Source organism: Eptatretus burgeri, chromosome 18, assembly GCF_056783735.1.
Source record: "Eptatretus burgeri isolate ZD-2024b chromosome 18, Ebu_testis_v1, whole genome shotgun sequence".
In the NCBI taxonomy this organism is placed as follows: Eukaryota; Metazoa; Chordata; class Myxini; order Myxiniformes; family Myxinidae; genus Eptatretus; species Eptatretus burgeri.
In genome coordinates this window covers 14,585,750-14,602,500 of record NC_140978.1, presented here as the reverse complement: position 1 = coordinate 14,602,500, position 16,751 = coordinate 14,585,750, and the positions used below count along the sequence as shown (strand labels likewise).

Below are 16,751 nucleotides of genomic sequence, written 5' to 3'. Positions count from 1 at the left end.
TCCTTCTCTATGGCAGCGATGTCCATCTTCAGATACGGTGACTTCCAGGTGAGGCCTTGATTAATTCCAGTACAAAGGTAACACTACCGTCCCTGTTTTAATTTGATTTATCCCTCTGTGAAGAAAAACTAAAACCTGATAAGGTATTAGCTTTACCAATAGCTGCCTAACATTGTGCTTTTTACCTCAATATTACCTCGGACGTGCTTTGGCAGACTAGTTCACCTTCTCAAGGGTCTCTCTTTTATCTTTATCTCAAGTCTCTAAAGGAAAAGCACGTGTTTTATTTCTTGGTGTTAAGTCAAAAATGTCAAAATAAATATGGCAGATGTATTTTTTTGTGAGAATTGAATGCCAAGAATAATACATTGGGAATGTATAAATCCTTCAGAGCACTTACTTGTCTGTTCTGGTTTCATGGATCTCATTCCTTTAATTAATTTATTTATTTCTTTCTTAGGCTGTCCATTGAACTGAAGTGTGAATTCCATTCATTGTGACATGACTGGTCACTGTAATAATAAGGACGGCCAACCAAGAAATTGCACTTAGAACAACTCCACTTATTTTACAACAAACAGGAAAGAGCATTTCTTTTGTCTCAGGTCACATTTCAGCTGTAATCCATTGATTTCCTCAGGCAGAAGTTCTCACCCTGGCACGGAGTTACATTTTTATTTCATTCGGAACAACCTTCTTCATCTGCCAGTGTGGATATGAATGTGATCAACCTTAAGCATACTATTAGCATCGATCGTCTTCTCAATCGAGGATTACATTTGGTGTGATCTTGTGTTATACAAGGTAGATGAGCAGCATTTTCATCGCTTTCTGCCCATTTACGTTCAGGACAATGAAATGTTGTTGGCCCTCACTTCTTTGAATGGTGTATGGGTGAGCTGTGCTGCCAAGGTGGTCATACCTGTGAGCTAACAGGCATAGTTCATTCATTTATTTTGTATGCAGCTTGTGGCTGCTGATTGCATAATTTATGGGGGTATGGCTATGACACAGATGCAGTACCCCTTATAGTTATAACTGAAATTAGGAATTTGGCCAAGGTGCCGGTGATAACTCAACAGCACTTCACGATGAACATTGTGGGATCTTTAATGTCCACCGACTAGTGTCGGCAGATGGGACGCCAATTTAACATCCACCCGAGGGACGGCACACGCATTGATGCTTTAAAAAGAATAAAAATTTGTATACATTGTCAAGGATCGTATGAGAGCTAACACACAACACACAGCAAGGGATTCATGAGAGAAGAGGGGCGGGAGAGGGAAGGACAAAACAGTGGGGAACAGAGACATTAGGAGATCTGTCGAAGGGAGAGGGATGGGCGGGGAACACGGGGTATACAAGATGGACATTACAGGGACTTTCAGGAAGGAAAGCAAGGAATTTGAAGCAGGTGGATTTGTGATGGATCAACGGGGGTAGAAAAGATCGTGGTCTTGGATGGGAGAAGATAATAGCTGGTGGTGAATGGTTGTTTTGAAGGCCTGGAAGGAAGAATGGGATTGAAGAGAGTGTGGGAGTTTATTCCAAAGACTGGAAAAAAAAGAGGAATAAAAGAGTGAAGGTGAGCAGTGATTCGTAATTTTGGTAGTTTTACCAGAAGGGGGTTGTTGGTGGACCTTGAGTGCCCTGCGGAAATATGGGGGTGGGGGGGAGACATAGCAGACATATCGCAGACATAGCAGGGGGTGCGAGACCAGAGAGGAGACAGCAGAAGACAGAATGATCACCGACTAGACTGCAGTGAGGCCCAACGAGGCAGCCTCACCGCGGGAGATACCTATGTTCCTAAATGCCTTAGTTTCCACAGCGTGAAGCTGAGAAAGGTGAGAGGCAGGAGCACCAGCCCAGAGGAGAGAGCAGTACTCCATCAGGCTGTGGACGAAAACTTTGCATGTGGTCAGGAGCTCAGGTGGTCCGAGGAAGGACTTTGCATGACGGAGTATTCCCAGCGGCAACTGGCTTCACCCTGCCTGTGAAACACCAGGGTGACACTTTGTCGCTGGATCGGCATTCCAACCCAGGTGAAACAGCTCAGAGGTAAGTGCGCATACCTCAAAGCTACCCTGCCAACCCAGCGAGCGCAGTTTGCAATCTGGACTTCTTGAGAAGGTGACTCAGTTATCTATCAGTTTTTCTCTCTTTTACCCATCATTTGTACCTTCCACCATTCCATTTTTGCAACCTGTTTTTGAGATACATGATCAGTGGACCAATCAATGGCGTGCACGGTGTTTGTTGGCTGTGCTTTTTCTTTTTATTCTTTCAACAATGGATGATTCATCCTCCCATATCCTTATGTAAAGCATCCATGAGACTTATGGAGTGGAGACAACAAAGCTGTTTTTTATTCATTAAAGTGATGATATCGGCAACACACATAATATACCTGATGTTGGCTTAATGGTTTGGGTGGTGGGCTTGGGATCCGAGGATCCTGAGTTCAAATCCCACTCAGCTGTTGAATTAATACCAGGTGGGGTTGACTCTGCCTGTCATATTTCTGAGGTCAGAAAAATGAGAGCCAGCATGCTGGTATACTGTGTCGTAGTGTTGACTCGTCCAGGATTATGTCCAATAGCCAAAGAGACCTGCTTAGGCAGCATCAACGCTTTACACGGAGTATGATCACAATGGATGGATGGCAACACACCATGGAACATCTTTATCTGCAATTCAGCAATGTCTGTCTATGTTAATTATTCCTGCCAGACTCTTTTAGATGTTGTCCTCTATTTGGAAGTAATGAGAGGCTTAATGTCATGAAAGCAACAGGTTTGCATTTTCTGAGGTTCAGAATAAAGGAAGGACATCACATACTCCAGTACCTCAGTGGGACAAGGGAGTCATTAGGACATAGATGGTAAGGGATTATGAATGGGTAACTCTTCAATATTTTCCTTAGAATGGCAATGGATGGGGTGGCAGTGAAACATGTTTGTCACACACATACCAGGAAACTGGAGATCCTATGAGTGGACACCACACAACCCCACATAAGCACATCATACCTCTGGTAGGATGCAATACCATAAACTAGCTCATGATGTGACAACAAAACGAAACCAGGTTTTCAACAGAAATTGGTTTCCGTGAGATGAGCACATCGGCAGTGTTTGAAGAAATGCAGATCAGGGCCGTCTCTCCAGACATATCTCATGCTTTCGATACAGTCTAGCATCAGGCCTTGCTCACCAAACTCTGCCTCACATAGCTGCAAGGCCAATGCCACACATGGCTTACTGACTCCAACGACTCTTTTAGCTGTATGGCTCTCAACGGAATCCTTTTATCTGCTCTCCCTGTTGAGGCTAGAGTGCCACAAAGCAGTGTTCTGGGCTCAGTGCTCTTCCTGATTTTCATCCCGTGATCTCGATAACTCTCTGGAAAATCCCCTTTATCTATTTGATAATGACTCCACCCTCTGCATCTGCCATGACGCCCCTCATCCTTCATACAGGCCGGCTGTAGCCTTTCTCTCTTCAGACGTTGACAAAATTACAAACTGGACAAACACTTTGAATATATCTTTAAATCCAGAAAATTTTCACTCTCTGTCACTCTGAAGTGACCAACAGGAAAACTCTCCATCTACATTTTTTTTAACAATGCTCTTGAGGAAGTTTAGTCACGAAACTCCTGGGTCACACTTCCAGCCATGATCTTTCTTGGACAAACTACATTTCAAAGTTGGCCTCTAAAGCCAGTCACTGACTGGGCACCCTCCATCATACAAAGTCTTTACTTAGCACACCTGAAATCCTATCCATCAACAAGGCTTTCATCAGCAGCTTGATGGAATAATGCTCTCCCCTCTGATATCTCCTGCGTTTAATCTGAGTCCATGTCCCTATCACTTTCCCATTGCAGAAAGGTCATAATATGTCTGTCTTCCACATCCTCCTTTCAGGTCTTACTCCGTCTGCTCTTCATGTGCTTTGTCCCCCCCTCTCCTCCTACGTTTCTGCTGAATGCAACCACCTTTTGATGAAACTCCCAAAATCCAGAATCACTGTTCACCCCAAGTCATTTGTTCCACTGTTTTTTTTTGCCTGTAGAATGAACATTCTCTTCAATTTCATTATTCCCTCCAGTTCTTCAAAATATCTGTTCACCTCCTTCTCAGATCTCTCCCCACCCAAAACTATGACCTGTTCTACCCCTGAGAAACTCCCAACCCCCAAGCCCATCTCCTTTCAAATATCCATTTTCCCTTCCTGAGAGTTTGCTTCTGTATCCATGTTGTCCACCCAATGCATCCTGCTTATGCCTCATTCCTCCCCACACCAATTGTTTTTCCAAGTCTCCCTCTATTTTATCCTTCAACCCTGCTGTTGATGTTTCCCCCATCTCTCAACTGTTCCTTTTGTTCTGTTGTGTTATTATCCATTCAATGTTCTCACTATTCCATGAGCCTTGGCCTTGTTTACAAAAAAAATAGTATTCTCGATAAGAGTTACATGCTACACACTGGCTTTGTAACATGCATCATGAGCACATTGGTGGGCAAGATTGAAAACACCGTTAAAAGCAGCAACAAATTTGTAAGTAGCCTAAGAGAGGTTAAAATCTAAGATGATGAGGTCATCGTGTCTTTTGATGTGGCTTTGCTTTTTATAAATGTCCCGGTTGATTCGGCAAGGAAAATCACAAGCGGTCCATTGAAATGGTCTCCTAATTGGAAAAAACATATTTTCAGAAATCACTTAACAATCTTAAACATTGTGAAGATGTGTCTGACTCACATGGCATTTGCAAGTTTATAGCTCCACAACAAAAGACATGATTCATGCAAATTTCAGTCAAATTCAGAATAGAACAAAGAATTGGACTGAATCAAATACAATACACAGTGAAATATATTAAAGCGTCAAAGTGAGATCAATAAGACATGGATAATCAGTGTAAAATGTGAGGAACCTAAATGAAAAGCTAAGCTTGTAAAGGATTAAGTTCTTGCATGAAGACTATTAGTCTGAGCATAACAATAGTTTGGAAGTAGACATAAAGTACACACACGCACAAAATTGTGCTTCAGGTCATTGAACACACAAAGGAACGACATGATGCGAGAGAAGCCATGTGATCTGCAAAGAGAACACTTTAGTTTAATGAACAAGAGAATTTGTCACTCTTTGGTACAACCTGTACAATCCAATAATGGTAGGACATTGAAAATCTACACATACAGTAAATATTTAAAAGGTAACACCTGAGCTTTTGTTTAAAACTATTCATTTAGGGGGTTTCAAGTAATTCAGCATTTTAGCTATTGCAGAATTTAGGTCCCGTAAACATACTTGTTATATTTGTGAAAACCAAACGAGTACGTGAAAGATGAAAACAATCATTTTGTCTCATAGGGTAACAAGGTATAGAACTATTATGTTGGACCAGAGGAATAAAAGCATCTTATCTGGTAAAGTATCTTTAATTCGTTTTTACATGAAGACTCCAAGACAATATTTGAAAATAAGTCAGGAATTTTAAATATATTACAATCATTGAATAGCTGACTCGTGCGTGAATAAAATCCAACATTATTTATTATTCTAACAGCCCGTTTCTGAATGATACTAATTTTCTCTCTACGAGCATATAAGACCTGTCGCATTGCTGATGGGAATATCAATCTTTGCTGCGATGGCTAATCTATGGGGCAAGAACAGAAAATGATTCCTGCGAGAACCTGCCCTCCATACAGGGATAATAGGCCATCAGCCGTAAGCTGTATTGTGCAATTTCGTTCCACTCATCGGGGGGGGGGGGGAGGGCGCTGGGGGTAGACAAAACCTTGATAATATGATACTATATATCTAAATACATATGTATCCAAAAGTTCTCCACTCAAATAGCTGCAGTTATTGTGTATTTTCATCTTGAAAATCGATGCATTCCCCGCACTCTCTCATTTGAATTTTCTCGACTCGGATCATGTGTGGGCCACGTGACGCCTCGACAGCCAATAGATCGGCTGACATCGTATGCAAATTACGTCAGACTGTCATGTGACCAGCTAAGTTGTCCAAGATGGCAGCTTCCTGCAGGGAGGAAATCACCGGCAGCTGATCGGCGATTTTTGATGAATATGGCCAGTGATGACGCTCCCCCGTGTATTATTCACCAGGACAATGTAGTGAACGAAGAAGTCAAACGTTTTACGCCTGTAAGATGGGATAAATGGAGAGAAAGTGTCAACAAATGGCTCGTCTTAGACGGTCATGAACGACGTTTAGCCGAGAGTGCCGGCCCGGGAGGACGAAGTTCGATCATGGGCCTATTGTACCCGGAGTGCCGGTCAATATCAAATAAATTACTATTTTTTGTAAATAAACTTACATAAATAAATGTTTTGAGGGGGGTAATCTGAAATTGTAGGGGGTGGGATGAAATCGATTTAAAGCTACCACTCGAGATAACTTGAAATCGATTTCAGATTATCGGGAGGTAACTTGAAAGGGGAGGAGCTTGAAATCTTTACACCGGCACTCCGGGTACAATAGGCCCATGATCGAAGTTAGTCCTCCTGGGCCGGCACTCTCGGCTAAACGTCGTTCGTGACCGTCTAAGACGAGCCATTTGTTGACACTTTCTCTCCATTTATCCCATCTTACAGGTGTAAAACGTTTGACTTCTTCGTATGCTACATTGTCCTAGTGAATAATACATGGGGGAGTGTCCTCACTGGCCATATTCATCAAAAATCGCCGATCAGCTGCCGGTGATTTCCTCCCTGCAGGAAGGTGCCATCTTGGACAACTTAGCTGGTCACATGACAGTCTGACGTAATTTTCATACGATGTCAGCCGATCTATTGGCTGGCGAGGCATCACCTGGCCCACACATGATCCGAGTCGAGAAAATTCAAATGAGAGAGTGCGGGGAATGCATCGATTTTTCAAGATGAAAATACACAATAACTGCAACTATTTGAGTGGAGAACTTTTCGATACGTATGTATTTGGATATATACTATCATATCATCAAGGTTTTGTCTACCCCCCGATGAGTGGAACGAAACTTGATTTTCAGGCACTTTCTGAGCCATGGCTGATGGCTTATAACCAGAGTCGCAAGTTGGTGTTTGCAGTTTCGCCACTTGTACCTATGTACCCACACACAAACCACCGTTCCTTTTTTTCTCTTCTATTTTTGGCATTGTAAACCTTCCTGGGAGTTCCCTGACTCCACTGTTGTTGGACTTATTGAAATCCGTTAATCCATTCTCAAGTTATAACATGACAAACAAACAAACAAACAGACAGACAGACAGACAGACATGGCTCCTTTTACACTATAGATGGCTGTTAAAGCTGTTTCCCCAATCAAGAATACCATAATTCAAATAAGGCAAGATTAAGGCAGAATAGATTATATGAAAAACATGTATGGATCCAGAATCTTTTAGTTTGTTAACACCTGTATTTTGAGACAATAATTTACAGAAGAAATCAATTTGTACTTTATAAACAGATTCCTGTCTATTCAAACACCAATTCATATTTAAACACAACATAAAATTTGTTTTGTTAATATTAAGCAACATTTTGTTGGTGTGGATCCAATCATAAACAAATCTCAATTGAGCAATCAATGTGTCCAAGAGAGTTACGGGACTACGATGAGAGAAAAATAGATTAGTGATCCACAAAAAGGATAAATGACAAAACTGCTGATGAGTGTTGAAAAATCATTGCTATATATCTCGAAAAATAAACAAAAGTGGACCGAAGAGGGAGTCTTTTGGGACCCCACAGGAAATTGAGTGGAGTCGACTCAAAACCATTGATATATACACATTGTTTCTATCAGAAAGATAGTTACTGAGCCACTCCAAGGACTTCCCCCTAATTCCATGATGAGATAGTTTATCTAATAGGATAGCATGATTAATTCTGTCGAGGGCTTTGGAGAAGACCAGGAAACTACCAACTGTGTGTGACATGTTGTCAATAGCTTGGGCAACTTCATTAATAAACAACAGCAATGCATGTGTAGTTATAAGTTTTTGACGAAAACCAAATTGAGACCAAGTAAAAACATGACAATTGCTTTAAAAAACTTAATTAGTTCAGAATAAACTATTTTTTCAAGAATCTCCAAAAAAAATGTCAAAAGAAATTGACGGCAGTTGCCTAAGTCTTTCTGGTCACCTTTCTTGAATATAGGAATGACCTTTGCGATTTTCATTTTATTTGGAATAATACCATTAACTGAAGCCAAATTGAAAATGTGGGTTAAAGGGAAATATATTTTGTGAAGAACCTACTTAAGAAGAATGTTGGCTTTACCATCACAACCCAAACTCTTTTTCATCTTCAAATTACCTACTAGGAAAACGCATTATTAATGAAACCATTTCAGCACTTATTCATACAGTGGATAAAGGATAACATCTTCTTGTACTTTAACACTTTTTGTATGTAGCACTAAACGTAAAAGCAAGATAAACATCCTTCAATTTGGATGCACTTAACATTTCTGAGTATTTTGGATCTGCATTCCAACAAAACAGAAAATATGAATGATGGGAAATATGATAATGAGAAGCAAAACCATGGTATGGAAAACTAAGAGAGAGAAGAGGTCCAGAAGGCATGGTAAGTGTTAATTCAGTCCTGGTAGGGATGCCAAGTTGAGGTGTTCTTTTCTTTCCACTGAAGATGAACCTTGGCCCCCACTACAACTGTCTTCAACAAAAATTATTCTTTCTCTGTAGCTTGTATGTAGTCTTGGTGAGCTCTCCATGCTGGACATTCAGGGCAGGGGGTAAGTCTGTTCATACTCTGATTCTGCGTGGCTGAACTTCAGAGCGAGTCAGTGACTGTGGCAAGTCCGCTCAATGATGGTGCCGGTGCTGATGATCCTCAAATGATCTCAGTACACTGGTGCGGTCATCCATGCACACAAACTTTGCTATGATATCATTGGGTGGGGTTTGCGGCCTTCGTCTGGCCCACCATTGATACGGCAGGAGAGGTGATGGGCATTGACCAGTGCTTTGTTGGCAGCTTCTGACTCGTTGATTCCATGGAAAGTGAAGGTTTCCTTCATGACATTGTACACATTTTCGTTAGGTTTTTCCTTGATTCCATTGAACAGGAGATTCATTCTGTGATTGTAAATCTCCATAGTGGTGAGTTTATCTTTCAGTTAATTGATTTCCACTTCAAGATGCTGTTTGAGTTCTGGAAGTTTGAGGTCCGGAAGGTCCAAGCTCTGTTACTTTGTGCGAGTCCATGTCAATGGCCTTTTCAAGCTCAGAGACCTTGGTTTTGATGGAAGAAACCTCCGAGGTCAGTGTATCGAGTTTGGCACAGGCATTGGCTGAGGACTGGGTAATAGAGCATGTAATATCTACAAACGTCGGATGGTCTGTCCCTAAGGCGGGTTTCGGTTTGGGCTCCAGGGCAGGTGGTTGTGCCACCTTACTGCCACTGCGGCCTTTGGTGATGTGAACTGGGCGGTGACCCTGGACCCGGCATCACTCGTCTTGGGTGTGGTAGCATTAGTCCTACCATGTGAGTGCAGGCCACGTGTCGACATGATTCAGGAGGTTAGAAATGCAGTCTAAAATATACAAACTTTAGTGATATAAATGAGTTCAAAAGTGTCCAGAAGCAAGAAGTAGAAATCAAAATAAAAATTAACCCAGGATACATCCTGTATGCTGTAGATTTGTGCCCATGAGATTCGTCCTCGAAGATAGTTGAGTGGTGGCTGCGAGGCTGCAATTATACGTCTGTTTCCATTCTTTTCGACTTTCCTTCAACCATGCCATGAGGTAAATGTCACAGTCACGATGTCACTTCTTCCGATCAATCGTCCATGATGTCACTTCCTCCAATCCATCTTCCTCCATATATAATGGAATACGCTATCAACGATTCCTTTGTGCAGCTATGGGATCCCCAATATCTGCAATTGTAGCTAACTTGTTTCTCTAACATTAAGAACAAAAAATGTTGAGACTGATGAGCATTGGCCGCCACAATGCCACAACAGTTATGGTGATTACACATTTGATACTCCGCAGAATGTGGACACCCGAATATCACAACTTGGCAGGGTCTTACCCAGCCACACATTTAATACATCATATAATGGAAGAAACGACACAGCTTGACCTTCAAGAAACCTCAAGGAGAAGCTGCAGAGGCAGATGTTGATGCTTCAATGCGTGAGATGGGAAATTACTTCAGAGCTTTACCAGAAGGCACATACATTGCCAGAGAGCATCGACATGGTCATGGTTTCAAAATGGCGAAAGATCGCATCACTGCACTTTTGTGCTGCAGCATGGAAGTAGCAGGGAAGAAACTTCTGGTGATCGGGAAGTGAAAGAACCCATGGTGTTTTAAAATGTGAAGACCTTCCCTGTGTTGGAGGTGGATGGAGGTAATGTATTCACCCCTGTTTGTTTGTGTGTGAGCAGGATATCTCAAAAAGTCGTGGACAGATTGGGACGAAATTTGCTGGACAGGATGAATAGATAAGATTTTGGTGACAATCTAAATATGGATATAACTTTTTCAGTTATTATTAACCATTGATAGGGCCAAAAACAATGTGTTGTGGACACAAAGGGTTGTGGACGGATTCGGATGAAACTTGTTGGACAGGTTGGGTGTATGACAAGGAAGAATTGATTCGATTTTAATGAAAATCCGGATCTGGATCTGAGAACTTTTTGTAATTTTGTAAGTGATTCTTCAGCATTGAGAGATGGGGCCAAAAACGATATATAGCATAATATTTCAAACGAACTGGACAGATTATGACAAAACTTTGTTGATGAGTTGTGTAGGTGACATGAACAAGCCAATTAGATGTTGGTTAACGTCCAGATCCTGATATGGCCAATCGTTGGGATACAAAACGTAAACTGTTCAGCCTGGTGGAGGTATGCACTCTACCGAGTGCCGTTCTAGTTTATACCATGTTTTCATCATCTTGCTTAATTTGTCTTTATTAAATTGTGTATTTCTCAGGCCCGAGTACTCTCATCAGTGACTCGGACCGTAGTCAGATTTCATTCACATTTTCTACGACTTGAGATTTGACATAACACTCAGGTGGTTGACTACTTCACAGGAATCATAACGCATACCTTGAGATTTGCTCATTTAAACGTACAACTCGATCTACCCATTTTTGAGTGATTGGAAATCTAATTGTACATTTTCAATAACACCTCCATAGAAAGGGGGATTAAAGTATATGAGGGATTATACAAAAACAGAATGGTATATGAGAGAACATCTGTGAGGCATTGGCATTGCCAATTTGTGAGGCAATGGTTACATTGCCAGGTTGGTGTGTAAGAGTTTTATATTATTTATGTTACTTGAGAAGCCCCTTTAAATTTGGGACTCAAATCAAGACTTGACCTTTGAGACTTGACCAAAAATCTGGCATTTGTGAAGTAAACGTACCATAATACACAAAGCTGTCCAGTTACTGCTTGAGAAAAAAAGTGTGATACTGCACTTGTGTATATTTCTGGTCTTTATTATAATTTCAATAAAGTCTGATCAAAACACAAACTTTGTATACAAAAGTAGGTGCTCTCCTATTTGCTTGTATCTCCAAAGCCAAGTGTGCTTAACTCCTGGAAATTATTTTCATACTAACCATATCTACTGCATGGTCATGAGAGCAAAATAAGATTCAGAGACAAAATTACACCAACATCAATAAATTGACTTCAAACCATGAGTTGTTCCAGTGACTTAATGCTGCTATGATAGCTGTGTAATAACACGAATTGGTTGTGGCATTAATTATCCCTTTCTCTCACTGAGTGTGCAATATGAAAGTTACACTTATGGCGAAAGGATACATAATTGTAAACTTTTTGATTTCCTACCAGAGGAAGAAAAATTTCATGAACTCCAGGTTACCACACTTTGACTGAATGATTAGGAGAAGAAGATGATTCTGTGATATAGCGGTTTTCCTTGTCCTGCCGGTATATATTTCCGAGTGATACTTTCAAGGATGACATTATTTACTGACACAGTATACATCTGTACCCTCGCTGCAATAAACAAGTGAATTGAGTATTGGAGGCAAGCCGTTTTCAATTTCACACAAAAAGTATTAATTAAGCCTCCCCCTATAGGATATCATAGGGTTTTTTTTACAGTTAGTGGGATTGTTTCTGCAATTAGACCAATTTTTAATGGGACCACAACGTTTCTCAGATTGCGAGGAGTATTAAACCACCATTTAGAAGAAAAAAAAGAAGGTTTTTTTTATTCTTCTTCGTGCACTCCTAATTTCCGAGCTGTATCTTGGAGCCGGCTGGGACTTTCAGAATTAACTTTTCCATCAATAATGGGAATAAAAATCTTGTGAGTTTGACATTATTTTTTTACTTTGACATAATTTTAAGGTCATGACCCAATTATTGACATTTTAACATTTTTCAACACAACCTGACTAAGGTTTAGCCGTTCAGAACGAAATTTCACTCAGTAGATAGCCTTGAGTAAGGCGCATTTACGCTTCATTTACATCATACCCCTCTGGGTTAAAGGTCAAGGTCTTATACCCCAAATAATACAAACCACCATTTATGTTTATCTCCCTTTTTGCCAATGTCTGAGCTGTATCTCAGATCCAGCAGGGACTTTCAGAATGAAATTTTGAATCAATACTGGGAATATATAGTTTGCGGGTTTGACATAGCTTTTTGGCTTTGACCTAATTTTAAGGTTATGACCCAATTATAGACATTTTAACATTTTTCACCAAACTCATCGAAGGTATGTATGATCGGAATGAAATTTCCCTCTCGATAGCCCATAATAAGTTTAATTTATGATTAATTAACATTGTACCCTTCAAGTTAAAGGTCAAGGTCAAATGGCGGTCTGAAAAAATAATACGTTTTCTTTCACCACTCAATTTTGCCAATGCGGAATCTAAAAGACCGCTGGGCCATCCAAGATGTTCTTCTTACATCATAACAGTGGAGCTGTATTGAAATTGTGCACCTGATATTTGATGAATGTGCTTTATCTACTTCTTTCAGATTGTGACCAAATTGACAGAAACACATTTTTGATGAATAATTTTCCTGTTAAATAATTTTCATTTGAATAACTTTCCTCCGATTTTCATGATGATGAGCTTTAAGAATGGAATGTAGGTTAATAATAACACATTTATCATAGTATATACTTTATCGTCAAGGTCATATGGCGATCCAAACAAAATATGCCATCATTTGATCATGGGCCAAGGGTAAGTCACGGGCGAACAACAAAGATAGCCTGGGGAAGCTTATATTAGCGATTGCTTTGTGATCGCAGATATCCAGTTAGCAACTACAATTAAAACAAAAATCAACAAAGCAAATTAGTGTTGAACTTATCAATTACATCACAAACACACACACACACACACACACACACACACACACACACACACACACACACACACACACACACACACACACACACACACACACACACACACACACTTAAAAGGTGCATCCAATCAAAAATAAGGAAGCAAGAGCAGATTCAGTGTTAGCCAAAGTTTGAAGCGCTTCCCAGGGAGCTTCCTCAAGCCAATAAACCTCGAGTCTTGGCATGTCTCTGGTTTTATTCCCAAGGTAACCATTCATTTCAGGTCAGGTACCAGTGTGTGAGGTCAGTTGAAGAGTTTCTATTTTTACAAATCTTAAGCATTAAACCTCAAATCGCAGTCATGCCTCAGAAACACAAAAACAACAAGTACACACATACACTCACCCACACACATACAAGACCAGATCAAGAGTAAATAATAAAAAGAGTAATTCAGACAATCAATGATGTGATTTGATAGTTATTGTTTAAGGTTTGGCAAAATATAAGCACTCTTAGCAAAGTAAATTGAATTATTTTTTCTTGAATGTGCCTTTTTCTTTAATATATATATATATATATATATATATATATATATATATATATATATATATATATATATATATATATATATATATATATATATATATATATATATATATATATATATATATATATATATATATATTGTTACGAATTTGGAATTCAATTGCACACAACATACAGGTTCCCTTAGTCAGCTATGTCGATAAGTGCATGTTCCCTAGATAGCTCATCTTCCATTGTTTAAATGTTTTGAAATTGATTAGATGCGCTGCGGATCGATTTAATAGTTAGGGAGCGAACAATGTAGACGTCCGTCCCCCTCTTCTGGGAAGAGGAAGAAGAACCCTGCGGTGACGTCAACAACTCCCTCCCACCCATGGTTGAGTGGGGGGGGTGGATCACGAGGGCATGAGTCACGCCGGGTGCGGGGGAGGGGGTTCAAAGGATAAAGAGGACATCTTTTCTTTGTTCGAAAAGAGTTCGTGGGAGTCCCGTGGCAGAGTTCGTGTGGGAGTCCCGTGGTAGGGCTGAGTTCGTGGGAGTCCCTTGGCAGAGTTCGTGAAGAGTCCCGTTCTGAGTCCCGTTCTGAGTCCCGTTCTGAGTCCCGTGTGCAGAGTTCGTGTGCTGAGTCCCGTGGGAGGAGTAAGCTTTTTTGCTTCGGAGAGAGCAGTCGTTCAGCAGGCCATCGGGTCCTGCTTGGCTTGCTTGGCTTGAGGCCTACGGAAGCTTTTTGCTTCGGCTGGCTCAGTGAGCTTTGGCTGCTGCTTTGTTTTGGAAGGAACTTGAGCCAGTTGTTCAGCTCGAGCTGTGAGTGGAGGCTTCTTCCTCTTCTTCCTCTTCCTCTTGGTTCATGGAGCTTTTCATTCTCCATTTTGTTTCCCAGCTTGGTACGACGTGTCGGCCTCTTCTTGGAGTTGGTTCCTCAGGGGAAGTGACACATCGACAGGAAGGATCGGCGTCTCATCTCACCGGCACGTGTTGAGAAGTGCGGGAGGATTCGCGGGAGCTCGGGAAGGATCACGGCGATTGGATCCAGCTCGCTCTCACTCTCGCTCATGATTAAAGGCCTCAGCCACCATTTCGTGTGTGTGTGTGTGTGTGTGTGTGTGTGTGTGTGTGTGTGTGTGTGTGTGTGTGTATGTGTGTCCGTGGGCCTGTCTACTAAGTAGGAACTGCTATTAAGGACCCCGGCCCGTAATAATATGTATATATATATATATATATATATATATATATATATATATATATATATATATATATATATATATATATATATATATATATTGTTGTGGTTACCAGATTCGCAAACCACCATTCAGGTCCCTTAGGTGAGGTATCTCGGCAAGTGCATGTGTAGTTAGGCCCAAACCCGTTGTCTAGTGGGAATAAATGTTATTCATGCGTGCTGCGACTCTTCAGGATAGCCGTTTTTCTTTTACTATCTTTATTTTGGACCAACCGCCATGATTACCACCACAACCACAACATCAACCACCGACCACAACCACCGCTTCACCACAACCGCCATGACCTTCACGTCACACCTCGCAACCGTAGCATCGCCACCGTTCTTGCCCCGCTGTGGGTACCGGTGTTGGATTCGTGCAGAGCGCGCGTCGAACAGCGTGTACAAAATCACGGATTTTGTGCTTCAAAAACGGATCAAAAACGACACACGCCCACTTTTTGCCGTCCAATCGGTGAGCGAGGGGCGATTTGGCCCCGCCTCCAGAACGATCGATATATGCAAATTTGTGGATCAAAAAGCCTTCACGCCCACTTTTTCTCGGGCCAATGGGGAGCGAGGTGAAAGGTCAAAGGGAGGGGGTCAAAGGCGAAGCTACGGGGGGATAAAAGGACGGTGTTCGTCAGTCAGCAGAACGAGGAGTCGGAACGGAGGGGACGAGTGTGGAAGTCTGGAGCCCGAAGCCTGCAGTAGCTGGAGAAGCTGAAGAGAGTCGAACGAGGGGAGCCCAAAGAAGAGTCCAGGGTGGAGAGTCCAGAGGCGGAGAGGCGGCAGCGGCGAAGGCAGACGAGGGGGTGCTCGCATCGGTGCCAGGAGCTGCACGCCCGAGGGAGGCCGGCAGCGCGACCTGGCCGAGGTGGAGACGCACACCAGGGATAATAAAGATCCTCTATACCCCGAGCATCAGCAACCCCCTCCTGTTTCCCCCCGCGCTGAGATAGTGCGACCAAGGGGGCCCCTTTTTCCCACCCCCTGCCAGGCACTGTCCGCGAGGCCCGCAGAGTGCGGCGCCATCGCCGCTCCGCGTCTCATCACCAGACGGGTAGGCGCGACCCGGTCTCGGCCTCAGGCCCGCCTCATTCTTGGGGGATTTCTTTTCCTTGGTTTTGGGTATGTGTTGTCGGCGCCGTCTGTGAAGTAGAATTGTATAAGTGTTGCCGTGTGCTCGGTAGTCGGTATTAGCTCTGCACTGTGTTCTCACTTTTATATTGCTTTTTGTGTAAATGGAATTGTGTTTTCTTTTTTTTGTGTGCATTTGGTGGAATTGTATTTGTGTGCTTCCCGTGTGCCGCGAATAAATGTGCTTTATTGTTGAACTGTTCTCCCGCTTCGCTTCGTCTTTTCCCCCATTGAATCCTCATCTTGCTTCACGTAAAGGGTTGGTAGTGGGCTGAGTACGCCCGATAATTAATCGAACCGTCGAGGTCGACGATAACACCGCTCGGTTATTCTGATAGTACGGAACGGGTCGCTTAAGTGGCCCGTGTCCGAAGTCGACCTGCGGCGAGGTGCGATCGCCCGGTCTACCCTCCGCGTGGGTACTTAGGTAGGTCGAATTTGGCGAGCAACCCTATCCC

General features: G+C 42.1%; 1 protein-coding gene across 4 annotated transcripts in view; it reads left to right on the top strand.

Moving 5' to 3' along the window:
- The window catches only part of LOC147008638 (protocadherin-9-like), a 252,420-nt gene that overhangs the window by 123,146 nt on the left and 112,523 nt on the right, over positions 1–16,751 (top strand). The gene's annotated exons all lie outside the window — the stretch shown is intronic.